Here is a 17,031-nt window from a genome sequence, read left to right as displayed (position 1 = left end):
CATCCTCATAATATCTATCTATATAACCATTGAAGAACATTTTTTTCCATATTAAATCAGAGCATTATAAATTCCATATGTGAGATGTTATGTAACTTACATTATTTTTTCTTTCATTATGCTTCAGCTTTCACCAGAATCTTCAAAGACAAATAAATCGTTAGTCATTTAACTGGTGGTATATAGATTTGTCATCTTTGGCAGGGTTTTGCTTTTAAGCTTAAGTTAAAGCAATTCATTTGTGTCCTAAGTGACATAAGTACATAAACTTCACTGCAGCAGATCTCCAGTAGTGCTCAACACAGAACAAGGTCAGACCTGGAGAAGGAAAAATGAGCACAACACTGAATGACTGCTAAGATTTTTTTCTGTAACTCAAGCAAGCTTCTATGTTACTCTCCTGACATTTCCTTGGAAATGCCCTCAACATTTTAGCTAAAGCATTTCCTGCCTTCTCCCTTCTGCTCCCCGCAAGAAACAGCCAGAGCCATTTTTTTATCATTGAAAACTTCTGAACAATTTATTTACATTTGTAAAAGTAACAAGGAACTGAAAACAGTACCATTGAACTGAAAGAGTTTGTCAGTCTTTTCCTAGGAGTTAATACCTGTGCTCCGCATAATGGAAAAAGTGCCATTATTTTAATCAGTAATTTGGTGAGATGGTTACTCCGCCACTCTCTGAAAGGTCACCTGTGACTGTTAATATATAACTCACAGATGTGTAGTTCTTCCCTAACATGTTATTTCAGGCACTGCAGGGGAATTCCCTCCGATATCCACGCCAGAAAAGAAGCACACTGGCAGGTGCACTTTCACAGAGGGGGACTTCAGCTGCAACACCAGCTTGGGAACATCTTCCTCCTGTCCCTGCCTTGCCTTGGGCTGCTTTTGCGCACTCATGCAGCTCTGCTACTGCTGTTGGGGCTAGGCAGGTCACTGGGCTGATCCAAATTGCAAACCATCTTTTTTATTTACAGGATGTTCTTAATCCAGATTGCTTTTGTTATCAGAGTGACACCAGAAACTGCAGTGCTGGTGCAACAGAGGAGGTTGGGCCCTGGGACGCAGTGGGGAGAAAAGCAGTCAGGATTGCTGGCACCACCAAGGAAGCGTGCCTTGGTTCGGATGGTCTCTTCCCTTAATAAAGGTAAAATGCAATCAAAAGTGTGTTGTCATAATACCATTAACAAACAGACAATTCACACCAAAAAATGATAATATATTGGTTCAAAAAAGACTAAGATTAAACAGTAAAACTTGTTCTACATGTGGCTCCTGCAGAAAAAGTAGCTGTATATACGGGTGTTAGAGAACATATATAAATACACAAACACCTGTCCACATATGTATACACATAAACCTGCAAAAATCATCTCTAAATTTAAAACAAATGCACTTAACGAGTTTTCATCAGCCTTCAAAGCCTGCATGTGGCTCTGATCCCCTGGACACCCAGCTCAAGAGAGCAACAACCAGAAGAGCCTATAGAGGGAGCGTGTCGCCCGCTTTTCCTGAGTGACAGCCGTTTTCAGCTTGTGATAACCCTGAGAGAAGGACAGCCAAAGACAGAGGATGAAAATGTCTTAGGGAGCAGTCCTAGGGCCAGATCGAGTTACCCTGCAAAGAGGGGGGCAGCAGCAACACCTACCTGCCCAGGGCATGAGCACGAGGGCTGCAGCTGCCCATCCGCCTTATTTTCCTCCTTCACACGTCTTCAAGTTCACACCTGAGCCCCGCAAGGAGTCAAAAATCGCGGTGATTTCCCTCTTCTGAAGTCATTGGCCTGTCCCATCCCAGCCTCCTCTCTGCACATTGCAGGATGGAGATTTCCTTGATTAGAAATTTAGAAGAATTTCATCCCCCAAAGCAATAGAGAACTGCCTAGAAATAAGGGAAGAATGCAGTAAGTAAAGCCTGCTATTCTGTTGAACAAAAAGAATAATTAGAAAATGCATAACTAACTGTATGTCACAGAAAACATAAGAGACGCAGTACGAAGCAGAATCAATATTAATGTGGCATTCAGAAGACAGAATATACAGAAATAGCACAGAGTTGTTACTGTGACTACAGCCTATATGCCTGAATTTCAACAGATCAAATATTATGTTTATTCTAATTTAAATGACATTAAAAAAAAAATCTAAAAACCATGGATACAGTTGTTGTCAGCCCAGAAAGTTAGTAGTTATTTGTTCAACTGCAAAGCCCGGAAGGCCCAGCCTAGCCAGAACTTCATTTGCTGAGCATGACACAGATCTGTACCAAGAGACTTTACCTTACTTTGTTTTTTATTGTCCAAAAAAGAGTGGATAAGGCTGTTTTATTTTTGAAAGAGATAGGGAGCTGTGACCAAAAAGGTTTGACAGAAAGTCGATCTTAGCAAACAAACCCAGATTCGATTCAGCCTTTGAAATCAAAGGACTAGCAACTGAAAAACATTTGTTTGGAAGTAATGACTTTTATAGGATGTGTAACTGAGCAGTACATGCATCCTCTACTTAAACATAACTATGAAGAAATGAGAAACTGGCACACAGTGCATGGCAGACACACGTGCTACTGACTGTGTCATACCTGTGAGTTCTCTGCAGTAAGACCGGCCACCAGAGTGTGCACCAGCTAACTTGTGTTTCTGTAAAACTTAAGAACAGGCACAGAGCATACAATATTTATACATTAAAATTATACTAAGAGCTCTCCCCCCACGCACTAAGGTCTAATAATACTTCAGTGTTTGCCTCCTGGGGAGCAAGGGCAGGTTTTAGGATTGCAGCATAAATAGTTAAGCACAGGTCATGCAGCAGTAAAACAGAAAAGGAACGCTCTATGCCCTTCAACTCCCAGGCACTGCAGCATGAGACTTTAAAAAAAGATGGTGTTACTTTTATTTAACTAACCCATGTAATGGGTTTCATCTGTTGATACAGATTTGCCTTTTATTTTTTTTCCTTGCATTATTGGAGAGACACAATTTGAGGAATATATTCCGCACAGTGATGTGATTCAGCAACTTTCTGGAAAACATAAACGCAGCCCTTTTTTCGGTGCACTAATGTAACACAACTGGCAATAATTTCCTTCGAATTGAGCTTAACTGAAAGCAGGCAATGTACGATGTAACCTGAAGCTCCGTGGTCTTGGATCACAGTGTCATTTTTCATGTTCTTTTATATGACTGAGTATGAGCTGCACATACCCTGCTGCTCATACCAGGCCAATGACAAAAAACACGTTGCTGTAGGAGCTGTTGTGTTACCCAGAGCAGCTCAGCAAACACATTTTCCTTTTAATCTAGATTCTAGGTAGCTTTTGTCCATACCAACACCTGAGGCTGTTGGTTCTCAGTATCTCCCAAGGGCATATCCACAGAAAGGTTATCCTGCAGTTCCACGAGGGCAAAGTCCCCTGCCATGAGGTTGCCTTGTCTTTTTTTTTTTTTTTTTTTGCTCAAGGGCACAAGATTGAATGGGGCTTAGTAGCTCCACTGTAGAAACACTATAATTTTGCATATTTGGTATTCTTTACCCAGAAGTGCTCCAAGTGTGAGAAATCAGATGAGAAATCAAAAAATATTTGCCTTAAAGGAACAAATTCCCACTCTCTGATTCTGTGACATGAAGAGCAGTATAAAAGAGTTTAGTGAGCCATAGCCATGGTACTTCGAGGCCTTATTTCCCATCTAAAATATCCCAAGACTTGTTTGTCCATAGAATAGAGTCCTGTCTCCAGGTGGGCACAATGTGGTAGCTAGCCCTGGGAAGTGCTGAGTGCCTGTGGTGGGATGCGCTGTGCTTCTTCTCTGCGCAACATGCAGGAGCGATGGGCGGCGTATGTCCTGCATCCCACCACCCCCTTCCTGCCCTGTACTACCAGAGAGCTGTGGTGGCAGCTCTGCAGCACCCACAGCTTTGTGCAGAGCGGGCGCCACCACTGCTGTGATCAGCCTGACGAGGAAAAGTGCTGCGCAAGCATTAGCTGCTATTGTTCCTGGCAGAGCTGCGTGGGGCATTTGCAAGCAGTGCCCATGGGGCTGGCTAACCACTAACCAGCTGGAGCCTTTGCTCTTAGAAGCACCAAGCAATATTCACCAAACATATTCCCATTTGAAAAAAAAAAAAAAAAAAAAAAGTAATTCTGACAACAAAGTCTTCCAGTGACTAAGCGACCAGCGCGTTCCTGGCATTAAGTAGCTGGCAGGATTTCTATCATAAACACTGCTATCAGGCCATTGCAACTCAGCTGTAAAAACTTGCTCCAGGCTGATATTTGGCAAACAAGAGCCAGCAAGATAATCCTTTTTTAAACACATTATCCTACTTGAGTAATCTGCAGACATGGGAATTGAGAAGTCTGCAGACGTGGGCCCCACAGACACCTTTGCTGATGTTCCCTGCTGATGCGGAGAAGGGCAGCAGAGGGAGCAAGCACCTGGCCATCCCAGAGCTGTGGCACCAGGGCTTTCCTTTTACCTCCAAATGCCATCAGTGCTTGAGACACGGGTGCTGGGGAGGCACAGGGCAGACAGAGCAGACAAGCTGCAGCCAGTGAGGAGACCCAGAGACTCTCCCCAGGAGAAAAGCCCATCTCCCAGGGACGCACACATACAGAGACACTGATCACCTTTGTGAAGAGAGCTGCTGGAAACCCAGAGTCCCACCTAGCCATGGACATGCCTCCTCCCACATCTGGTGTCACCAACTTTCCCACAGAAGTGATGGAAAAATTGCACCTATTTCTGTATCAGAGGAAATGCCTGCTGTTACTTCAAAGCAGATTCTTGGTCATAATGCCACAACTCTACATTGGTTACCACAAGCCTCTTTTATTTCAAAAGGTTTCCTGGACTGTGCCACATCTGACGGATGTTTTGGTTGAAAAAAAAATGCCATCCACCAGCCCTTCTGAATGGGGTTTGGCAGATCTGGGCAGAATATCCTCAGGACAAAAACGTGGTTAAATGCAACAGGGCTGGAAAACTCAGCAGTAAACAAATGGTAACAATGCTTTATGTGTCCATCTTAAAGTGTTCAGGATTTATAGTCAGGAATACTCCTTTCATTGATTTCATTATTAAAAGTCTGTTATAGCTAAGGTTTTTTTAAATGCTGATTCTTGTTTCCAAATGCCCTGAGGGAGCAACAGCCATGACAATAAAATTAGGAACCCATTACTGAAGATAAAATTAGAATAACTAAGCCCAACACTGTGCTGGGAAAATGCAGTGTTAAAATGTACAAGGTAAAATGCTTTCTAACTATCCCAATGTTAAGCTTCATTTTGTCCTTGGAATGGGCAAGGGCAGAAATTTGTGACAAGCTACCACGTCATTAAATGCAACTGCATTTTCTGCAAGTTATGTGCTGATTCAGTGCTGTTTTTTCTCAGCATAGCTAAAGCCAAAGAGGCTTAATGAGATGGGTTTCATTAATTTTTAATTAATAAGACTTCTTTCTTAATGCTTTAAATGCTTTTAACCCTCCCTTCCTCCAGGATTTGGATTCAGGGAAATACTGAGAATATAGATGGGTTAGCTGTCAGTCCTGTTTACACAGGAGATCTGGAGGGATGTCTGATGCGAAAGCAATTCCTTGGCAAGAGTGGAGAAGCCTTCGCTATCACAGCCACCTCAATGGCAAAAGCGGCACAAGGTGCCAGATATCCACCTACCTACACTGGGCAACAGCTCAGAAAGATACTTGGTGGTGAAATTTCCTAATGTAGGTAGGAGCATGTTTCAGACCAAAAACATCTCCGTGCTCTGGATTAGACTTCCATTGTCACTCCTGAACAAGGGCCTCCACAAGACAGTCTTACACTGCCCACGTGCAGCACACGTACAGGTTGGGCGGGCTAGAGAATGATAATTCTTCACAGTCACAGTGAAAAATGCATTGCCTTTTCTTTTTTTTCTAGGAGAAAAAAAAAATTGGCATATTTGCAAAACCAGAACTGTGTCATAAAATCCAAAGTGGGATGGGAGAGGGGAGTTGCTCCAATATTCTCCTTCATATGCGAGGTAATTCCCTCCTTCCTCCTCCTCCTCCAGCCTCGAATGTGTGGCTGTCACACACTTTCTAAGAAAATATTGTGAAATACATTCACCAAACATTCTGACACTGATGAAAAAGAATCACTGAAATGAAAAAATATTGAAAATATTTGAAAATACGAAAATACTCTGTTGAGAACATTGCTTCACATAACGAACAGCTCATTTGCTATTCCTGGCTGTTGGAGTCTAGCTCCGTGCTTTTGCAATAGATATTTTAAAATAAAAGCTAAATAACATGTTTGTCTTGTATTGCGTACTTGAAACATTTGTGGAAACAAACAAGCACCCTCTCTTTTCATGTGGTAGTGTCTATAGGTCTTGAAACTAGTAGATAGACCGAATACACAGGGGTTTCACAAACCGTTCTCCAGCAAAAATCTGCGCATAGGAGCTGACTCCTTATCTGCACTTCAATCAACTGAGCTTATTGTTAAAGTTTTACAAAGCAACCCAGCAGCAAGGTGAAAGATGAAGAGATTATTGAATAATAGATAAGAATATTTTTAGTCAGCTCAGATGTATTCATGTAGCTGAGAACACACTGGGAAAAAGCCCGCAGAAAGGCACTGGCTGGATTCCAGCAGAGGCAAACCTGCTGTCAGTGCCCCACGAGGGCCGGGGGCCTCCTGGGGCTGGGGGCTCCCCGTGGCTCCCCCAGGGCAGGGCCTGTCCCACCGCCCAGCCAGGAGCAGGGCATGGAGGCACCGGACACCTCCTTGGGGATGGGGATGTTTTTGCTTTCTTTTCATTCAGAGCTTTATAAGCTCAGCAATCCCGCTCTTCAATTTGTAGCAGCAGGAACTGTAAACTTGTTCCCGAGCTTGTTCCTTCCCATCGGTTTCATCAGCTAAATGCAGGGGCGACGCAGAACTTCTAACGCTCAGGAAAGGACCCTCCCCAGGTGCAAAAGAAAGAAATGAGCCAATGGTCTGATTCCAGCACTGCTCCGCTTCTTGCCCTGCATCCTTTAACCAAGCTGGGATATTGCTCAGTTATCACAGCCTGAAGAGACAAAGATTTTTAAGGAACTTTTCACTGCCTGAGCCAGCCCACTCCCTATTGTCTCTTCATTTTAATGAAGATCACAGAGCAGTTGAAATCTTTGATCTCACCACAGATCCTGAGAGCCTCTGAAGAAGGGGAGGTATGATAACATCATTCACTTAAAAGATAGGGAAGTACTGACTGAAACTGCATCTACTGAAATAAAGTGCCAGTGAAAAATGAGAAGTCACTTGGATATTCAGAACTTCATTTATTACAAACCATTTCCGAAAGGAACTGGCTCTTGTGTCCCCGGGAACAAGAATAGAGGAACCTCTACACTAAATCAGGCTTGGCATCCAGTACTTGCACAGGGCCCAACCCTCCGTGACACTGCGCGCAGAGCGCAAATGCCCTCACCTCACCTCTTGTGTAACTGTGAGATTATACACAACAGGGGCCTGAAAATCTTTTGAAAGACAGTTGTAAACGGGGAAAACTTATCTCTACTTACTACGTGAGAAGCACTGTCCATTACAGTGTAACAGTATGAATGCCTCACAAACACTGTACAGTGTGGAAAGACCCAAATTTTGGGGGGCAGAGATGACCATCAACCCGCACCACCAAGGAGCTCAGTGCTGCTTCATTCACCCAGATGTTCTGGCAGGAATTTTTTCCTGAACTCTATGCTGCCCTGTAGCTTTACTGCTGAGTTAACAAGTTAGCTTGGATGTGTCTAAGCTGTACTTTGGGTCCTGGAGAAAAAAAGCAAGTATGAACTGGAGCCTGAGACTGCAGCAGAGATGTAGCCCAGCATTTTTACTGCTGTCCTGTCCAGCAAAGCCTTTCAGCACACAGAGCTGTAAGGCTCGGAACAGACTTGGCAACTGCATTAATTTCACAATGGTGAAGTGTGTTTTGAGCTCCCCGCTGGACTGGGAGTTATCTCCGAAGCATTTTATAACACAGTAGAGCTTCAGAAAACAGAAAACAACAGTTATTGAGTTTCTTTCCTCGCCACCCGGACGCATTGGAACTAGGATGTTTTGGCATAAAAACCAGACATATTAAAGCAATTGCCAGAGGACATCCAAAGTCCCAGCAAAGTCTTTTTTGAGGGGTATTGACAGGTACGAACAGGGCACCTATGCCAAGGCCAGAGAAGCCCAAGTGTGAGGTGACAGAAGGCAGGGTGCACAACTGCAGCTGGTACAGCAGGGAGCCACAGATCATCTTCCCATGAGGGCTCGGCCAGGTTGCTGTGCCAGGCACAGAAGGCTACTGCAAGCAGCCCCACTTAGCAAGAAAATCGTGATGAATAATTTGTGGGTTATATTCTCCCATAGGATCTCACCACAGGTCTTGCAGATCACGAGGAAGTGTAGGACTCATCTGCATGCCGACCCACTGCTTTTGCAGCTGTTTTGGTCCACTGTCTGCATCTTCTGCTTCCCAGTTCCCTCCAAGTGAGGTTTTGGGATGGATGAAATACCGAAAATCTCCCTGTCTGCAGACTGCATTATTTGAAATGGCTGTGCTAGCTGATCTTCACCTCCTGTAATTGCACCATTTGGCATTTGAAGCTGTGTTTTTATTTCTGGGGAAGAATGCACATGCCTCAACTCCCTTTCTCAGATGCGCCACCCCACTACTTTTCCTTTCTTCCTTAAGCTACAATTTGGTATTCTTCTAAGCGTGCAAGATTGCCAACAAAGCAGCCCCTGCTTTCTCCCGCTCCCACATCACTCCCAGATCATCTGTTGTACTGTGCCATCATAAATATTTGTGTGGCCACGTGGTGAACCAGATCAGGGAACCGATCCAGTTGAAAAACAGCCCCTGGGAAAAAAAAAATGCAAGTTTTCCAATACAGTATGCCATAGGGTCATATAAATGCTTGTGTTGCAATTGTTAGGAACTTTCTGTAAGAACAGGAATGGCTGACTGCAAGAAGCAAGGGGAAACAGCCTCCTGTTTTAAGCAGCTCTGCTGGCCTTAATGTGGTGCCACCTTTTGGTGTATGCTTTCACCAGCATTTGTCCCCAGCAAGCACATACAAACCTCTGGTCTGAGGAGTGAACAGGCATAGAGCTACTCAGAGTTCCCAGCCCCTCCTGAATGCCTGGGGAAAACTTCTTTGTACAGTGATATCTCATTCTTGCCAATCTCATTTGAGGCCAAGACCATAATCTCCAAGACAGTGTCCTTTCATCTGAAGAAGAGCTTCCTCCTATCAACAGCAAGATCAGGGATCCTTTGGAATCAGCCACAAGCATTTCAGAGGCAAACAGAGCATTTCTCCTTATCTCACTCTCTCCAGATTTGAGGACTGATGTAAGAGGATGCTGCCTGGTTACCCATTCCACAGCCCTACATTGAAAATCGGAGGAAAAGTCTGGAAGTGTTACCATTTGGTTGCATTTTACCAAGAAGCCTTTTGCAAATAGCTCGCCTCCCCGTTTAACAGGTTCTAATGAACTAAGTCTAAACATAGAGACAGGAAGTCCTGACACGAGTTCCTTCATTTCCAATCATTTTTGTCTCGTTTTCTTTGCTTAAAATAAAGCAACAGTTCCAGTGCAGATATTTCCCAGGATAGCTGTGGTAATCTTCTGTGAAACACTTGAAAATTGTAGTGAAATACAAACTACTGCTAAAAAATAAAGCTGTGCAGAATACAAAAATGTCCTTCCTTTGTCTCCTCTAATTCAAAAAAGAGTCAGGAACTACTGTTTCCTCCCCGTTGGTTTGTGGTGTGAGACAGCAAGGATATGAAACTGGCTGATCCCATGAGTGGGAGGACTGACTACAATGAGAAACCTTTTTTTCTTTCATTGTTTCCAACAACTGTACAATTAACTTAAACTGTGGCCATCTTTTCGGCAGGGAGTTAATGTATTCTGACTAAGGATAGTGTCTAAGTGAACATTACAATTTCCTGAAGAGGCTGCAAATCGGCAATCTTCCCTGAAATCATATACCATCACTTACCCTGCAGTAAACTAGAAACACAAAGGTAGTATGTTATCATACACTAGGAGACTTCCTTCATGCAGTGTCTGTACCATGGCTAGCTTTGGGACAGAGCCATGACACATAAGTTGATGGACATATTTAGCTTGAGGAGTTTATGCAGTAAACAACATGGGAAATTGTGCACAAAGACAACAGGAAGGGACTGATCCTGGACATCTCTACTATTTGAGAAGCCCTGCTATTTTTGGAGAAAGCAGAGCAGGATCTGGCTATGCAACAAACAGGCAAGCATTTTTAGATGTTAAACTGGTTTGAACTCCAGGAACTATAGAGGATGTAAAATCTACTGCTGGGCAGAGACTGCACAAGGAAGGTTTGTTTTTAACATATCCCTGAGAAAGAGCTGCTTTTGAATTTTTCCTCCAATTCAATTGCTGGTGCCCCAAATTTCATTCTGTCTCTACTTCTGCCTGTTGGAGCTGTGATGGTCTCAGGATATAGGCAACATTTGTTAGGAGAGGTCTTATTTTTATTAGATTAAGCAGTATATTTGGGGGGAAAAAAAACAGCCAGATTTTCAGGTCCACAAGTCCATCTCTGCTCCACTGAAAAGTTGGTGTGCCTACAAATGCCTTTGGACTTTTTCTAGGTATATCTAACAAAAGATAATGATGTCCCTCCAGTGCCCCCCTCCTTGACGGACATACAGCTCTCCCCAGTAGAGCCTCCCCTTACCCCTGTCTCCATTCTGACGGCACTCACAGTCTTGCCTGGACCCGCTAAGCTGTCACACACCCATTTCCACCTTTCTGGCCATTCTTCTCACCCTGCCCCACCGTCTCCTTTAGGCCTCTCTGAGCAGATCTTGCGGATGTCCCACCCTTCTTACATTGAAACCCCTTTGGCAGTCTTTTTAGCCCACAAAACTTTGTTTTCTGCAAGACAAAGCAACCAGACAGTTTCCTGTCCGCCAACTACTAACTGCACCATGGGGCTGTGCCAATAACTGTATCAGTGCAGCAATCAGAAGAACAACTAACCCTCAGAAATAAAGTTCCTTTCAGCTTTCAGCATTGCAGTGATAGGGTTTCATCTGCTGCCTCGCACATGGCCGCAGAGGCAGAGCCAGGGAGATGAGCAGGGGTGGGAATGAAAAGGGATTTCACTCAGTGAGCTATCAAGAAATGAAGGGGGCAGTCCACCTGCAGACGTACAGGGGTTGGCAGCACAGCGAGAGCCCACCAGAGAGTATGCTCCTGCAATTGCAGACCTAAGGAAGCCCCTGGCAGAAGGGTGCTGAGGTGAGCAGGAAGCTCTGCAGAGCAGTGAATGTCCCCGTATTCAAATTGCCCAAGGGCTGCGGTGAAGGTGCCCATGCTTTAGATGGAACAAAAGGTGAAAAGTAAAGCCCCAGCTTTCTGCCCAGCCCAAACTGCGTGGACATTTGAGCTGCTGGTGAATCGACATGAATCAGCCCTCTTCTACCACAGAACATAACCATGATGTAAACTGAGGTGATGCAGCAGCTGACTCAGTCACCTTGCACGTCCAGCATGAGGCACAGCACCGGGGCAGCAAGCTGCCAGCCACCCCCAAATAAACGCATATAGCCTGGGCAGCAGGCCCAAGGGATTTTGCCCTCTCTAGTTCAAATAACCAACACATATCATGCCAACCAGTAATTAGTAAAGGCTCGCTGACTTCCCTTAAAAGAGCAAGTCCTCCTTGAGGATTGATTTCAGCCTCTCCGGTGAGGTCACTGACGATAAGCGAAGGCGCTGTGACATTGCCTGGCTCACCAGGCTGAGAGAAGGAGCTTGTCGTGATGCTGTATCTCCTCTGAGGGCTGGCTGAAGGGTAGCCAGGAAACACACAAAGACCTGAGTCACCAGCAAGAATGACTTGACTGGATGGGAACTGAAAACTAACGGGGGGACAAATGTAAGATACCTGGTTGGCCTCAGATACTCTCTCACTAAGCATGTTATTTGTGCAAATGTTTACAAGTATCAGACCTTTCTTTTAAGCAATCCAAGAGTAATTCTTTACAATGGGTTACGCTGAGCCTTTGAAAAATGGCTTTGTGCAAGGGTTGCTGGTTGAACCACACCATGGACAACTGGCAGCAGAGCCACTTAAGACAGCAAGCAACATAGCAAAATAATAAAGAACACATTATATTTCTGTGGCATCAGTTTCCCAGTCCAGTCTCCCACATGGTGATATGAACAGCTGTGCTGGCATGGAGGAGGCCAACTGGCTTGAGATTTCGGTTGGGATCAGGTCTGCCACCAGGGAATTTCTCTTCAGACTGCATCCTGAGGTCCTGACCCTACACGATACTTCTCTGAAACACTCTTGCTCTAAAATATCCTTCACATGCTGCAGATAACTTGCTGTTGGCTTCTGAGCAATGCAACTTACGTGCCTCTCTCTGGGTCAGAAGCAGTGTTTGCTGGCATGCAAGAAATGCAGGCAGAGCTGTCATAAAAAATTTTAGGAGCATCCCTCTCCCAGACCATCCTACTGTAGTGCTTCTTCCTGCCTTTCAGATGCCACCAGGGACCCACAGATCCCGTGTCTGGGCAGCACCAGCTACTGACAATTCCATGCACATCCCCCTGCATGGATGCTCCCCAAGTTGTGACAGACAAAATTCATGAAGCCCTTGCGCGATGTCCCCCTGCCTGGCACTGCCATGGCTCTGCATGTCAGTATGTCCCTCTCTCAGTATGGCTAAGATCCAGACAGAGCTAAACATATTCTTGTCAGTAGCAGGATGAGGCTCTCACATCCCCGTGTTAAACCCGGACACAAGTTAGGCCTGCAGTAAACCAGGGGTGATATTCATTTCACTAAAACTTTAGATGCCTTTAAAGTAAACAGGCAAATCTAAGCTAGTCGTCTAGACAACCCTTTTAATGTAGTGGAGAGGCACTTCTGGAGTACAACTCGTATGAATTAATCTACATATCTACTTCAGAATGGGGTGACTAATGTATTAGAGTACTTATGTCTCTCCATTTAATCCATAAATGAATCCCCTTCTGGATGTCAAACAAGCAGAGCTATATTTGCTTGCACTGTTTCTTACAAATACCCTCTTGGATACATTTATATCACCTTCGAACTGGTTCGTTCCAGTTTCCTTTGCATACTTGGAGTTGTTTCTCACTTAAGCCACGGAAAAAGTTTAGAATAAGGTCTCCCACATATATTTTCATGCATGCTAAAAAGGTATTTTTTTAAAACTAAAATTGTGCAGACTGCCAAAAAAGTCAGGCACAGCACCTTGAGTGCTTAGACATAGTACTCATCTTTGGCCTTGGATGTCTTTGTGCAGTAAGCTGGGGTCTTCTTGAGTGCTATCCCACTGGAAAATAGCAGAGGCTGCCAGAGCTGCGACACCCTGGGGGATGCATCAGATGTGTGGGATCTCCAGGTGTCAACACTTTCTTTGATATCTGCATTGCTGCAGCTACAGTGAGAGCTACACGGTCTTCTGCTCCCTGTGTTCTGTGCATGAGGCTGGGCAAATGAAAACGAACATCGGTCTCAACACCAGCATCACAGCACAAAAGAAGGAAACAGAGGTATATATTCAACATACCCATGCAATCCACTACCAACACACAGTGGCCCTGAACCTGAGAGTTGATAAAACGGCTTTCAGGGACAGTCCTGCACCACTGAAGGCGCTGCCTGCTTTGCCACTTGCTATGCAACAACAGGCTCAGAAGCACGGGTATCACTGAGTTTGACAATAGAACAGGTGGGGGGTTGTCTAATGTTTCTGCCTAGACAACATCCTTTCAGCTTTCGCATCATTTACAATTAAGCTGTAACAAAACAAAATACAACAGCACTCACTCTGCCACATTCGCAACTCTTACTTAAGAAAAAGTAAAAAAGAATAAAGGAAAGTCACAAGTGTGTTCCTCTTACTAAGAAAAACAGGGATGGATGTGTTCTGGCTTTTACTATGTTCAGCATACCAGATGGTCAGAAGGCCTCTATCTCTTTTGAACAGTAGTGATCTTAGCTCTGTCTTCATCTCTTGAAAAAATACGAGTGCAAAAGCATGACGGATAAGTTCAAAAGATGAAGGTGCCAAATTTACAACGCCAAAGGATGTCTGAAACAGGATTTAAGTTTGTATCATGGAACCACAAAATATTTCAGGTTGGAAGGGATCCCTGCAGGTCATCTAGTCCAATTCCCTGCTCAAAGCAGGTCCATTGCCAATAGTCTATCAGGTCACTTGATCAGGTTTGCCCTTGCTCTGAGAGCACTTTCTTGGGACTGAGGCTTTGGCAGCCATGATGTTTTTGCCAGCTGAAGCCATTCCTACTTCATGTCCAATCCATCTTCTTGCACTGCCCTCCCAGCACAAACATTTGTATAGTCTCCTAAGGAAGTGATTCAGCTGAAATATAATCTGGACCTCCAATATAATAATCTTTTTTTAGCTGGAACAGTTCCCCAGTCCAATTTATTCAGCAGTTCTACTCACAACTGTGCTAGCATGGTGGGGTGAGAGCCAGACAAGGACAAGCAGCCGAGTGGAGGAAAGGAAAGGAGGAGGAAGGAGGGAGGGAGGAAAATGCCTGCCTAAGCCAGAGCTGCAGATTAATGAATTCTATGCCAAGCCCAACCCTCAGAGAAGCAAGAATCAGCTCCTGGACCAGCCCCTTCACAACTACAATTTCCTCTTCTATACAAGGGGAACTTCTGTACGAGGACTTAACAGAGTATACAGATATAGATGAAAGGCATGGTAAGTATTGCTTATTTTCTATTTTCACATCCACTGAACTCATGGGGAAACTCTCTACCAAATATATAGGAGCCAGGTGAATCTGCACATCTGTTAGAAAGGAGAAGCTAGCATAAAGCTGGCCTGAGCAGAAGCATAAACGAAGAAGAATTTTCCAAGTGAAATAGCCAGACTGGCTGAGCTACAGAACCCGGGGTGTCTCCACCCAGCATCTTGTGGAAAGGCACTTTCTTCAGATTTAGATCAAGCCTGAACAAAGCTGGAATGAACTCACCTACTTTGGATCCAGCTTTCCTATTTTTTACAGTATTTCCATATTTGTCAAAAAAACTCAAAATGTTATTCAAAATAACTGACAAAGAGAGCAACCTTTGATCAAAATATTCTGAGTAAATTCCATAGTGGTACTTGATTGCTACTGATGTGCTGAACACTTATTTATGCAACTGATCTTCATTAGCACTACTGCCAACATGAAAAAAAAAAAAAAAGAAAAAAAAAAAAGACCTGATTCATCCCATCTAGCAGTAGGTATTTAATGCAGACATCTGAGTTGGAATCCCAGTCACACTAGTCTTTCTGTATAGTCCATGAAGAGTGATAAGCACCTGAGTGATAATTCATCCTGACACCTAACTTATCAATACTGTATGAGCCCAGCAGAGCTCAAGACTGCCCTATGAGCACTACTCAGCTCCTCATGCTCATCATAGGCCAGTGAGAGGCTACATGCGACCTAAAAAAAGTCTGTGAACAGACTTTTAAGTCCGTTCTCAATCTCTCACTTCTACTGGCTGGAGTTGAAAACATAATTTGCAAGCCAAATACAGAGTAAACTAAAACTTGAGGTGCCAGAGACTATGTTTATTAAAATCAACACAATAATGAAGCCTGAGCTGACATTTAAAACTGCATGACTGACACTTGAACAACTCAGATCTGAGGATAATATTCCTAAACAGAGTAAAATATTCCCATATAGATTCAGAAGAAGCTGATGTCTCCAATTAGGCCTGACTCTTATTGTTACTTCATCTTTAACATTAAATGTATCCCTGGAAAGACTTCCAGTCCTAACAAATGTTGAAGAAAGAATAAGGTCCTGTTTCCTAATTGTCAAAATTCCTAATACATTTCAGTGGTTCCACACAAGCAACACAGAAAAGCTGCCTTACCAGCAAGGAAGGGCTTTAACTAGAAACCTGTACCAAACTGTCAGCCTCTAATTACAGCTCTATCACTGATTTCAGGTTCAAATTAAGGGTGGTTACGAGAGCCAAGGCCCACAGATCAAAAATATCTAAGTACATAATAGACTCATTGTACGTATGTTATACACAGACCTACACAAACCAAACTCTACTGACAATATTTCTCAGTTAGTATCAAGAATGTATTTGCTTTTCCTTTTTAATAGAATACAGTATTTAAAATTAATACGTTCCCTTCCTAAAGTATTAAGAGTAACTTAATTTTCTAGGATTGATTCTATGGACAAGATCTATATAATTAAGAAAAGGGAAAATATCCTAATTCTACCTCACTGCTAAATCTCATCCCACAAATTACTGCCTTATTCAGAAAGCCAAACTCACCCTGCTAATTATAAATTCTTCTCCCCCAATTAGGTAATGGAAATAATAACAAGTGACTTAAGTAACTAATCACAGCTAAATAGCACAGCTTGTATTGTGGATACCAAGTATTCCATACTGCAAACAAACTTACAGAATATGCACAAGGAAAGTGCAGTCTCTTTGCACGCACTCCATAAGTGGAAGAGGCTACATTCACTGAGCAAAACACAGCCAATAAAAATTTTAATTGAGGCTAATATTAAATGCAACTAGTATGTTGTAATTTAGAAGCTTTCAGCTCCAGTGTGTTACTTTATTTTCAAGGTGTTATATGAGCTGTTTACTGTCTTTGTACCGTGCTACTAGAAGATTTTACAAGTGGGTAATTAAAGAGATCTTAGTATGACCTAGGAGTAGCACACTTCTATCTGACTTACTATATATACACGTGAACTGGAACGTCAGACTGGAAGTTGGCAACGCTGCTTTTAAACACATCCCTGAGTGTCATGTACAGTCTGCACAGTGACTTTTAAGAGTGTCACATGATTATTACGTAGAAACAAGTTCATCTTCAGGACATGTTACCTTAAGACTTTTAAACAGCAAGAGATGTTTTCATATCCCCAATCCTGACAATGAAGAAAACTTTCATAA

The 17,031-nt window shown here is 43.5% G+C and overlaps 1 long non-coding RNA gene across 5 annotated transcripts in view; it reads right to left on the bottom strand.

Annotated features, from left to right (window-relative positions):
- Nucleotides 1-324: 324 nt before the first annotated feature.
- Nucleotides 325-17,031, bottom strand: part of LOC125182457 (uncharacterized) — a 125,605-nt gene continuing 108,898 nt past the window's right edge. For all 5 annotated transcript variants that reach the window (XR_010830706.1, XR_010830705.1, XR_010830701.1 and 2 more), the window contains 2 exons: nt 2,580-2,645; nt 325-1,883 (listed from right to left, as the gene is read on the bottom strand). This is a non-coding gene — a long non-coding RNA (uncharacterized lncRNA). The remainder of the gene's footprint in view (nt 1,884-2,579; nt 2,646-17,031) is intronic.

Source organism: Anser cygnoides, chromosome 1 (genome assembly GCF_040182565.1).
Source record: "Anser cygnoides isolate HZ-2024a breed goose chromosome 1, Taihu_goose_T2T_genome, whole genome shotgun sequence".
In the NCBI taxonomy this organism is placed as follows: domain Eukaryota; kingdom Metazoa; phylum Chordata; class Aves; order Anseriformes; family Anatidae; genus Anser; species Anser cygnoides.
Note: the sequence above shows the minus strand (reverse complement) of the source record. Positions and strands in the feature narration are given on the sequence as shown.